At 43.5% G+C, this 8851-nt stretch overlaps 1 protein-coding gene across 1 annotated transcript in view; it reads right to left on the reverse strand.

Annotated features, from left to right (window-relative positions):
* LOC119424103 (nucleobindin-2-like) overlaps nucleotides 1–8851 on the reverse strand; it is a 44707-nt gene that overhangs the window by 31175 nt on the left and 4681 nt on the right. The gene's annotated exons all lie outside the window — the stretch shown is intronic.

The following is an 8851-nucleotide window of genomic DNA, read 5'->3' on the forward strand; positions in this document are numbered from 1 at the left end:
TATTAGTTTATACATAAGAGGCTCAGTCAATAGAATTTTTATTAGTTTTTTTTGTATTTTCTCAAAATTTTAAATTTTTGTTGCTTTTACTGAACTGGCTATACTAGCGACCTGCTGAAGCATGGTGCATCAAATATTGATGTCTTTATTTCAGACAAGCCAGTGGGATTCAGCTATTTTGAGCTGTGAAGCGTCTGTTTAGGCAGCCTACATACATACGGAGCTGCTTTTTTTTTTTTTGTATTACAAAAATAGATATAGCTCAGTGGATTTTACTGGTATAGAGCATAGTTTGGTTGCACCTGAAATTCTAAGCCATTTGTAGCCATTTTGTGTAACTATTCGGAACAGAGAGGCACCTTGTTCCTATCTGAAATATAACAACTTAATCGTAAGAAAAGATGCCAAGATTGCTGCGCTCACGGGAGCCTCAGATTCTCAGGCTCTCAGTGAAAACCCAGTTATTCTGTTTTAAAATTAGCTCCAAGCTCGATTCTGCTCGCTCTAAGTGTGTGAATTATAATCGACCAAAACTTATGAGCATAAGAGACGGTTTGGCTTTGAATACTGGGAAGTCTGAGATTGTCATCATTGAACCTTCCCATACAATGGCTAAATTAGTCCTCTGTATTCATTCATTCATTCATTCAACCTTTATTTAAACAGACAAGTCACAATGAGTCCCAAAGACTCTTTTTTTTTTCTTAGATGGCCTCCCTTCTCCCCTTACAGCCATCCTCTCCATACCATTAATATGAAATATTTATTCTAGTGATTATCTAGTGGTTTTTTATTTTTTTTATTTTTTATTTTTTTTATAATAGGATAGAAAGAAGGAAAAGACAAAATAAGACTCCAAAATATAAGAAATATACACAAAGAGAGCACACGGCAAAACACCCGGCCACTGTCTGTTCACCTGCAAAGAACATGACAAAACACAGCAACAAAATACATATGTATAAAGAACTTAAAATATTCATGGCTTTGCAGTAAGTTTCCATAAATATATATACCCATACCTACGCCTATATACATACATACATACACATGAATATACATTCATATACATATCTACTGTATATATCTACATATAAAACCTACATAAGCATCCCTGCATCTATTTGTGTGTGGTTGTGAGCATGCATAAGTGTATAAGGCTTCTCTAATAGAACATTTAATAGTAACTGTGAAGCAGCAGAGACCCGACCCCCAAGACCAGAGGCAGACGAAAAAGGGGGGACCAGAGCCCAAGACCCCAGGAGGGACCCCGACCACGGAGACCCCAGGACCACCCACACAGGACGAACCACTCACCCACCCCCCAGATCGGACCACAGAGGAGAACCGGAAGATCCCCACCAGCGACCACATACAGTGACCCCCCGGGGCCAACAGCGACAAACTCATAGGCCTCCGTCGGAACGCGCCGCACCGATGTAGGTCCAGGCCCGGGCACCGAGGCCTGGGCACCAAGGACTCACGCCACCCAGGCCAAGGCCCGACAGGGCCAGAGGACCTGAGCCCCACCAGGCAGACACCAGGCCGAGCCGACACACGCCCAAGCGCCCAGTCCCCGACACCAAGGGCCCTAAGCGCGCCGGCAGGCAAGGGCACACCCCACCAGGGGGCCGCGCGATAGGGGCGCGATGCCAAGCACCCCCAGTTGTATCAAAGACTCATTTATAAGTGAGACCTGTTTAGAAAGACAATAAAAGTGGTGAAAAATGACACATAGGGTTTGGAGAAAAAAAAATCCTAACAAGCTTTTAATCTATGTTTGAAAGTCAGCAGTGTGATAATGAAAAAAAGACATCTTGCACACGAGCACATGATGATGCCAATATTACACGTGCACGCGGGGGGGGGGGGGGTGCAAGGGCGGTGAGTATCCAGAGACAACACACAGAGGCACTGCAGAGTTCAGATAAAATCACTCTGTTCAAATAGTTCCCTCTGGAGAGATCTGTGCACACTCGGGGGGTGCCATTGACGACCAGAAACAAATCCAGAGTCCTGAAATGATGACAGAATGTTTATTCAGCTGGGCTTTTCTGAAAAGTCCATGGAATTCCTCAGTAGAAAGGCAGGGAGGGGCTGAGCATCAGGTTTACCAAACTTTCCAGGCAGGTTGAGATAAGATGACCTGTCAAGGCCAGTCAGGGAGCCGAATTCAAGTCAAGTCAAGTTTATTTATAGAGCACATTTAAAACAGAACCTGTTATAAAAGTGCTTAACAACAACAACATCAACAATCAATGGGAGTAAAATTAAAGAGAAAAAAATACAATACACTAATAATAATAATTGAAGAATTAATAAAAAGCATTTAAAACATAGGATCACAGAACAAAAAACACTAAATCAATTTACACTGTGTGAAATGCCTGTGAGAACAGATGTGTTTTTAGCAGGGATATGAAGTGAGGAAGGGAGGTGGCCTGCCTGATGTTGGGGGGCAGGTTGTTCCAGAGTTTGGGGCCCATGACTGAAAAAGCCCGATCTCCTCTGAGCTTCAGTCTTGATTTTGGAACAGACAAAAGCAGCTGATCAGATGATCTCAGGGCCCAAGAGGGAACGTAAGGTTCCAGTAACTCAGAGAGATAAAGGGGTGCAAGGCCATTTAAGCATTTGAAGGTCAACAGAAGAATTTTAAAGACTATCCTTGTATGAACAAGGAGCCAGTGAAGGGAGGCCAGAACTGGTGTAATATGTTCAGACCTACGAGTTCAGGTTAAAAGCCAGGCAGCAGCATTCTGGACGAGCTGAAGACGTGAGGTGGAGGCCTGGCCGACCCCGGCATAGAGTGCGTTGCAATAGTCCAATCGGGACAAAGGCATGGACTAGTTTCTCAAGGTCGGGTCTGGACAACACTGGCTTGAGCTTAGCTACCTCTCTTAGTTGGAAGAATCTTTTCTGCAGAACAGAGTTAATTTGTTTGTCAAACTTGAAGTCAGAGTCTAAAACCATCCCGAGATTTTTACCAGACTGCTTCAGATATGGCTGAAGAGAGTCCAGGTTGACAGAATCAGTGGCGGCAGTTGAGCTAGGGCTAAAGACAATGACTTCAGTCTTTTCATCATTAAAACTTAAGAAATTTGAAGCTAGCCAGGCCTTAATGTCGTCCAAACAGTCTTCATCACTCGCTCCCCACGAGATCGGATGCTTCTCTCCCTCCCTCTCCGCTTTGCTTTGCTGCTCTGTCTGTCTGTGAAATTGCTGTAAGACTCTTGCATTTCTTCCGAACCATAATTATGGACTTGTTCCGACCAGTTGGTCCCTCATCTCAATTTACAACATTTCTTCGAAGAGAAGACAGGCTTTGGGCGAGCCGATTTACCCTGTTGGCACATACGCAGCTGGATATCTCATCGACTGGAAGACTTGATGATGTGTCTATCTCTGCTGCCATCTGTGGACGATAAGGACACATATTTAATTGGATTTTCGATAACTGGTTCCTGCTTTTTGGATTCAGCTGGTGCTGGTTTTATCTATAATCAAGGAAGTCGTCAGCAGCAAGTTTGGACCCGATCACGCTGCTTGCCTTTATGATGGCTTGTTTCATATCTGGCTACCCGGACTCAAATGCTTTGGGCTGAATCGATCAGATCTTGGGGATTTTTACTCAGACATGTTTCCATCGGTGTGGCCATGTTAATTTGGACATTTTGGAACTGAGTAGACCGACACAGACTGAAGGTTGATGTCATTAAGTTCTGCCTGTCCCCAAAACAACTGTGTGTTTATCTAAATTTTGGTCGCCTTGGTTGTCCTTGAAGGCCATCTTATCTAAAGTCGCCTGGAGAAAATGTGATCTAACGCTCACCACCCCCTCCCTGAGGAATTTCCAACTGATAACCAGATGAAACCCCGCTGAAAAACTTTGTGTCATCATTTCAGGACTCTGGATTCTTATAGAGGTTATCCTTGGCCATTTCTCGACATACCTCGAGAATGTTTATGGATCTCACCCGAGGACATTGACTGATTACAGTGACCTCGAGAGCATCTATAAGCGTTGTTGACCGCTCTCGTCTCTGATTGTAGAATGTCTTCGTAAATATTTGCTTGTTTGTGCGAGGTGTTTTTTCAATATTAGGGGTTTTTCTCAGCCAAGAAAAAAGTCTGATAGGATTTTTTTTTTCACCTCCAACTCCTACATGTGTCCAGTTAACCACTGTTTTTGTCTGTCCAAACATGTATCACTTGTAAATGAGTCTTCGAGGCTCAATGTGATTTATCTGTTTAAATAAAGGTTGAATGAAAAAACATTTTAACAGTGGGTGAATGGAGCAAACACTTGCTGGTTTCACAGGCAGGTAGATCTGACAGTCATCAGCATAACAATGGAATGAAAGACCATGTTTCCTCAGGATGGACCACAGTGAGAACAAATAAAGTGAGAACAGAAGGGGTCTAAGAATGGAACACTGTGGGACCCCGCAAGAAACAGGTAATGAGGCTGATACATTATTATCAACCTTGACACAAAAACTCCTGCCACTCAGGTATGAGCGGTACCATTCTACTGCAGCACCTGTGATCCCAACCCACTGTTCCAGCCGTGGTATAAGGATACTGTGGTCAACAGAGTGATGAGTAAAAGGAAAAAAAAAAGAGTGTAAACTGTGACAATTATATGGGAACACACAATGATGACAACACATAACACATTATTATTAATAATATTATTATTATCAGCTCGGAGGGCTTGCGATCCACAAAGCCATTCAGGGACAACAAACGGTCGGCCCGCTCTGCATCTGAAAGTCGATAAAGCCGTGGCAGGTTCTCCTTGAGCACACTATATCTGTTAGTGCTTGGTGAGTCCCACAACAGATCCATCAGATGGTGCATGTAAACAGAATCCAAGGCAGAAACGACATGGAAACACTTGGTCTCATCTGTGTTTATCCCAAGGAGGTGAAACTGGGCTTCCACATGCTGGATCCATGGTTCCAGATCAATTTGCCAGAACTCTGGAAGCGTAATAGTGGATGCAAAAACAGCATATAAAGCAGCGAGAAGAGATGAGACCAATGCAGTTGGAGCAATGGCTGCCTGGCAAAAAACTGGGTTCAAAAACACGGCTGGTAGAGAAGCGGCATAAGCATCTGGTGCGTTCTTGTTTGAAAACATGTTCAGATGTTTGGGGTCACCAATGTGGAAGTCAGCAGAAAGTGACTAACAATATCATGAGTCTTGCTTTATTCTGCACGTCTTCCAACATCAAAATCAGAAAATCGAATGAATTACAACTGTTGGTCTTCTCCTCTTATAGTTTGTCTATTTCACAATAAGATTATACATTCTGTGAGCAAGCACAGTGGCAACAATGTAAAGGAAAAACTCCATTTTTAAAAGGAAGAAATCTCCAGCAGAACCAGGCTCAGGACAAGCGGCCATCTGCTTTGACCGGCTGGTTTGAGAGGACAGGAAGGAGAGACAGATGAACACAGAATGGTAGGTCCAGGTATATGTCCAGGTGTACCTGAAAGACACACACAAAAAAAAAAACACATGTTAAGGATAGAAAAAATAACAAAGTCCATGCTTAATAATCCAGGTATACAATCCAACATTTTTCAGTCAGGTCAGGTTGTCAGGTCAGGTTGTTTTCAACCAGTTTGACAAGACTGTCAACAAGGAAGAGGGCCGACAATGGAGGAGGGGGCGTACCAAAGAGACCATCTTATCACAAGCAAAACTGGTTTGTTCCACTTTGGAGTAAGCTGTCAGGGAAATAATCAGTTTTGTTGTGCGTTTAACTGATGAAGCCTTCCGGATCAAAGGCGAAATGTTTCACCACAAAAAAAGAAACTGTACAGATGACCTGACTGAAAAATGTTGGTTAGAAAAAATAATTACAAATACAAAACAGGTTGAGCAGAGTAAGTAAAGACAGTAGCAGAGTGAAAAGTGTGGTCAGTGTGTCCTCCAGCAGTCTAAGCCTATAGTAGCATAACTAAGGTGTAAGATCTCCTGATGCATGCTCAATAATCCAGGTAGAACTCAGGAGCCAGGCAGAAGGAGAAATCCCACACAAGACAGGCTCTAGAGCAACGTGGATATCCTAACTGGGGTGTCCTGAAAGCAGAGAAGAAACCCAAACAGGACTCCAGCAAGCCACCAGGTGAAAAAGAGGAACCCAGACCCAGACCAGTGGTCATTCTATATGTTGCGGGAGTATCAGAGAAACTGAGACGTTTATTTTCTAAACATAACGTCCCAGTGGCTTTTAAACCCCAAAATACATTACGGCAAAGACTGGTTCATCCCAAAGATCCAGTCCCCCGGCACAAACAGAGTAATGTTGTGTATGCTGTTCAGTGTCAGGAGGGCTGTGATCAGTCTTACATCGGGGAAACTAAACAGCCACTGGCCAAAAGGATGGCCCAGCACAGAAGATCAACATCATCAGGCCAGGACTCTGAGGTCTACACTCATCTCCAGGCCAGTGGTCACTCTTTCAGGGATGAAGATGTTCACATCCTGGACAGAGAGGAACGATGGTTTGAGAGAGGAGTAAAGGAGGCCATCTTTGTGAAAAGAAACCGTCCATCATTAAACAGGGGTGGAGGCCTCCGTGTTCAACTGTCCCCCTTTTACAATGCTGTTATTACTATTATCACTGAGCCTCCTGTGAATCGCAAAAAGCCATCAGGTGCTAATGATTCATTGTTAGGCTGATGGTCCTCCTTGATTAGTTGAGCAGCTGGTTCTGGTTGTCAGCAGAAAACTGGTTGATCCACTCTGAGAAGGTGCTATTTATAAGACTGAGCTGAATACAGCACCTCAGACTGAGGAAGTCTTTCAGATGAAAGACGAAACATTTCTACTTTTTTAAATAATAAAAAAAAAAATTAATGTCCAAAGGACCAGATTTAACTTTTTTAGATGCCCTTCTGAAGGTTTTTAACGACATCTTCATATCCACAGACGCTGGTGATTCTGTGCTGCTTGTCCTATTGGACCTCATATCTGCTTTTGACACCATCGACTTGAGATCCCCATTTCTAGTCTGTAGCAGTGGGTGGGCATCACGGGGTCAGCCGTCAAGTGGTTCAGATCCTACCTCTCTGACAGAGCCTTTTGTGTCAACATCAAAGATTTTAGTTCAGCATCGGCTGCGCTTAAGTGGAGGGTACCACAGGGGTTCATCCTTCTATTTTCTTTATATCTGCTGCCACTAGGTGCTATTTTCCATACACACAACATGCCCTTTCACTTCTACACCGATGACTGTCAAATTTACTTCCCACTAAGACACAATGGTACATGCTCTATTCAACCTCTGCTTGACTGCCTGGCTGACATTAGTGACTGAATGGCTTTATATTTCTTAGATTCAATGAAAAAAAATCTGAAGTCATGTTGTTTTCTCCCAATGACACAATCATCAACCACTGCACTGACCTTTCCGCTCTAACCCCGTTAGAGAAGCAAAGAGTCACTAATCTGGGAGTGATAATGGATTCTTCCTTGAAACTCAATAGTCAGGCAAACATGATTGTTAAATCATGTTTTTTCAGCTGAGGCAGCTGTCCAAGCTGAAGCCCATATTGTCCAAAAATAACCTGGAGACAGTAATACATGCATTCATTACATCTAGGCTTGATTACTGCAATTCGCTCCTGTTTGATCTCCATTGCATGACTGCAACTGGTCCAAAATGCGGCAGCTCGATTTTTAACCAGTACAGGACAGGCAAAATAGAGCACATTACACCAGTTTTGACCTCCTTGCACTGGTTACTGGTTCACTTTCAAATCCATTTCAAAATACTACTGTATGTTTTTAAATCACTGAACATATCCTGATGCATGCTCAAAAATCCAGGTAGAACAATCCAAAAAAGTTCAATCTGGTCCTCTGGACATTCAAAAACACAAAAAACAAAACAAAGCAAAAAAATATAGAAACGTTTCGTCTCTCATCCAAGAGACTTCCTCAGTCTGAGGTGCTGTATTCAGCTCAGTCTCTTAAATAGCACCATCTCAGAGTGGATCAACCAGTTTGCTGCTGACAACCAAAACCAGCTGCTCACATGCTCAAGAAGGACCATCAGCCTAACAATGGATCATTAGCACCTGATGGCTGTTTACTGTTCACAGAGGGCTGAGTGATACTAGCAATCACAGCATTGTAAGAGGGGGACAGTTGAACCTGGAGGCCTCCACCCCTGTTTAATGATGGACGGTTTCTTTTCACAAAGATGGCCTCCTTTACTCCTCTCTCAAACCATCGTTCCTCTCTGTCCAGGATGTGAACATCTTCATCCCTGAAAGAGTGACCTCTGGCCTGGAGATGAGTGTAGACCTCAGAGTCCTGGCCTGATGATGTTGATCTTCTGTGCTGGTCCATCCTTTTGGCCAGTGGCTGTTTAGTTTCCCCGATGTAAGACTGATCACAGCCCTCCTGACACTGAACAGCATACACAACATTACTCTGTTTGTGCCGGGGGACTGGATCTTTGGGATGAACCAGTTTTTACTGTAATGTATTTTGGGGTTTAAAAGCCACTGGGACGTTATGTTTAGAAAATAAACATCTCAGTTTCTCTGATACTCACTCAACATACAGAATGACCACTGGTCTGGGTCTGGGTTCCTCCTTTTCACCTGATGGCTGACTGGAGTCCTGTTTGAGTTTCTTCTCTGCTTTCAGGAAGGCCCAGTTAGGATATCCACATTGCTCTAGAGCCTGTCTTGTGTAGGATTTCCATGATGACATCCCTCACCTTATCCACAAAGTCCATGGTGTTCTGTATGTGGTGTTCTGAGCTGCCAACTAAAGGGATGAGTACAGACGCCAGATATTTGGAAACATTGTAAGTGACAGAGTTAAT

The sequence above is a fragment of the Nematolebias whitei genome, chromosome 17, assembly GCF_014905685.2.
Source record: "Nematolebias whitei isolate Nwh7 chromosome 17, NemWhi1, whole genome shotgun sequence".
Taxonomy (NCBI): Eukaryota; Metazoa; Chordata; class Actinopteri; order Cyprinodontiformes; family Rivulidae; genus Nematolebias; species Nematolebias whitei.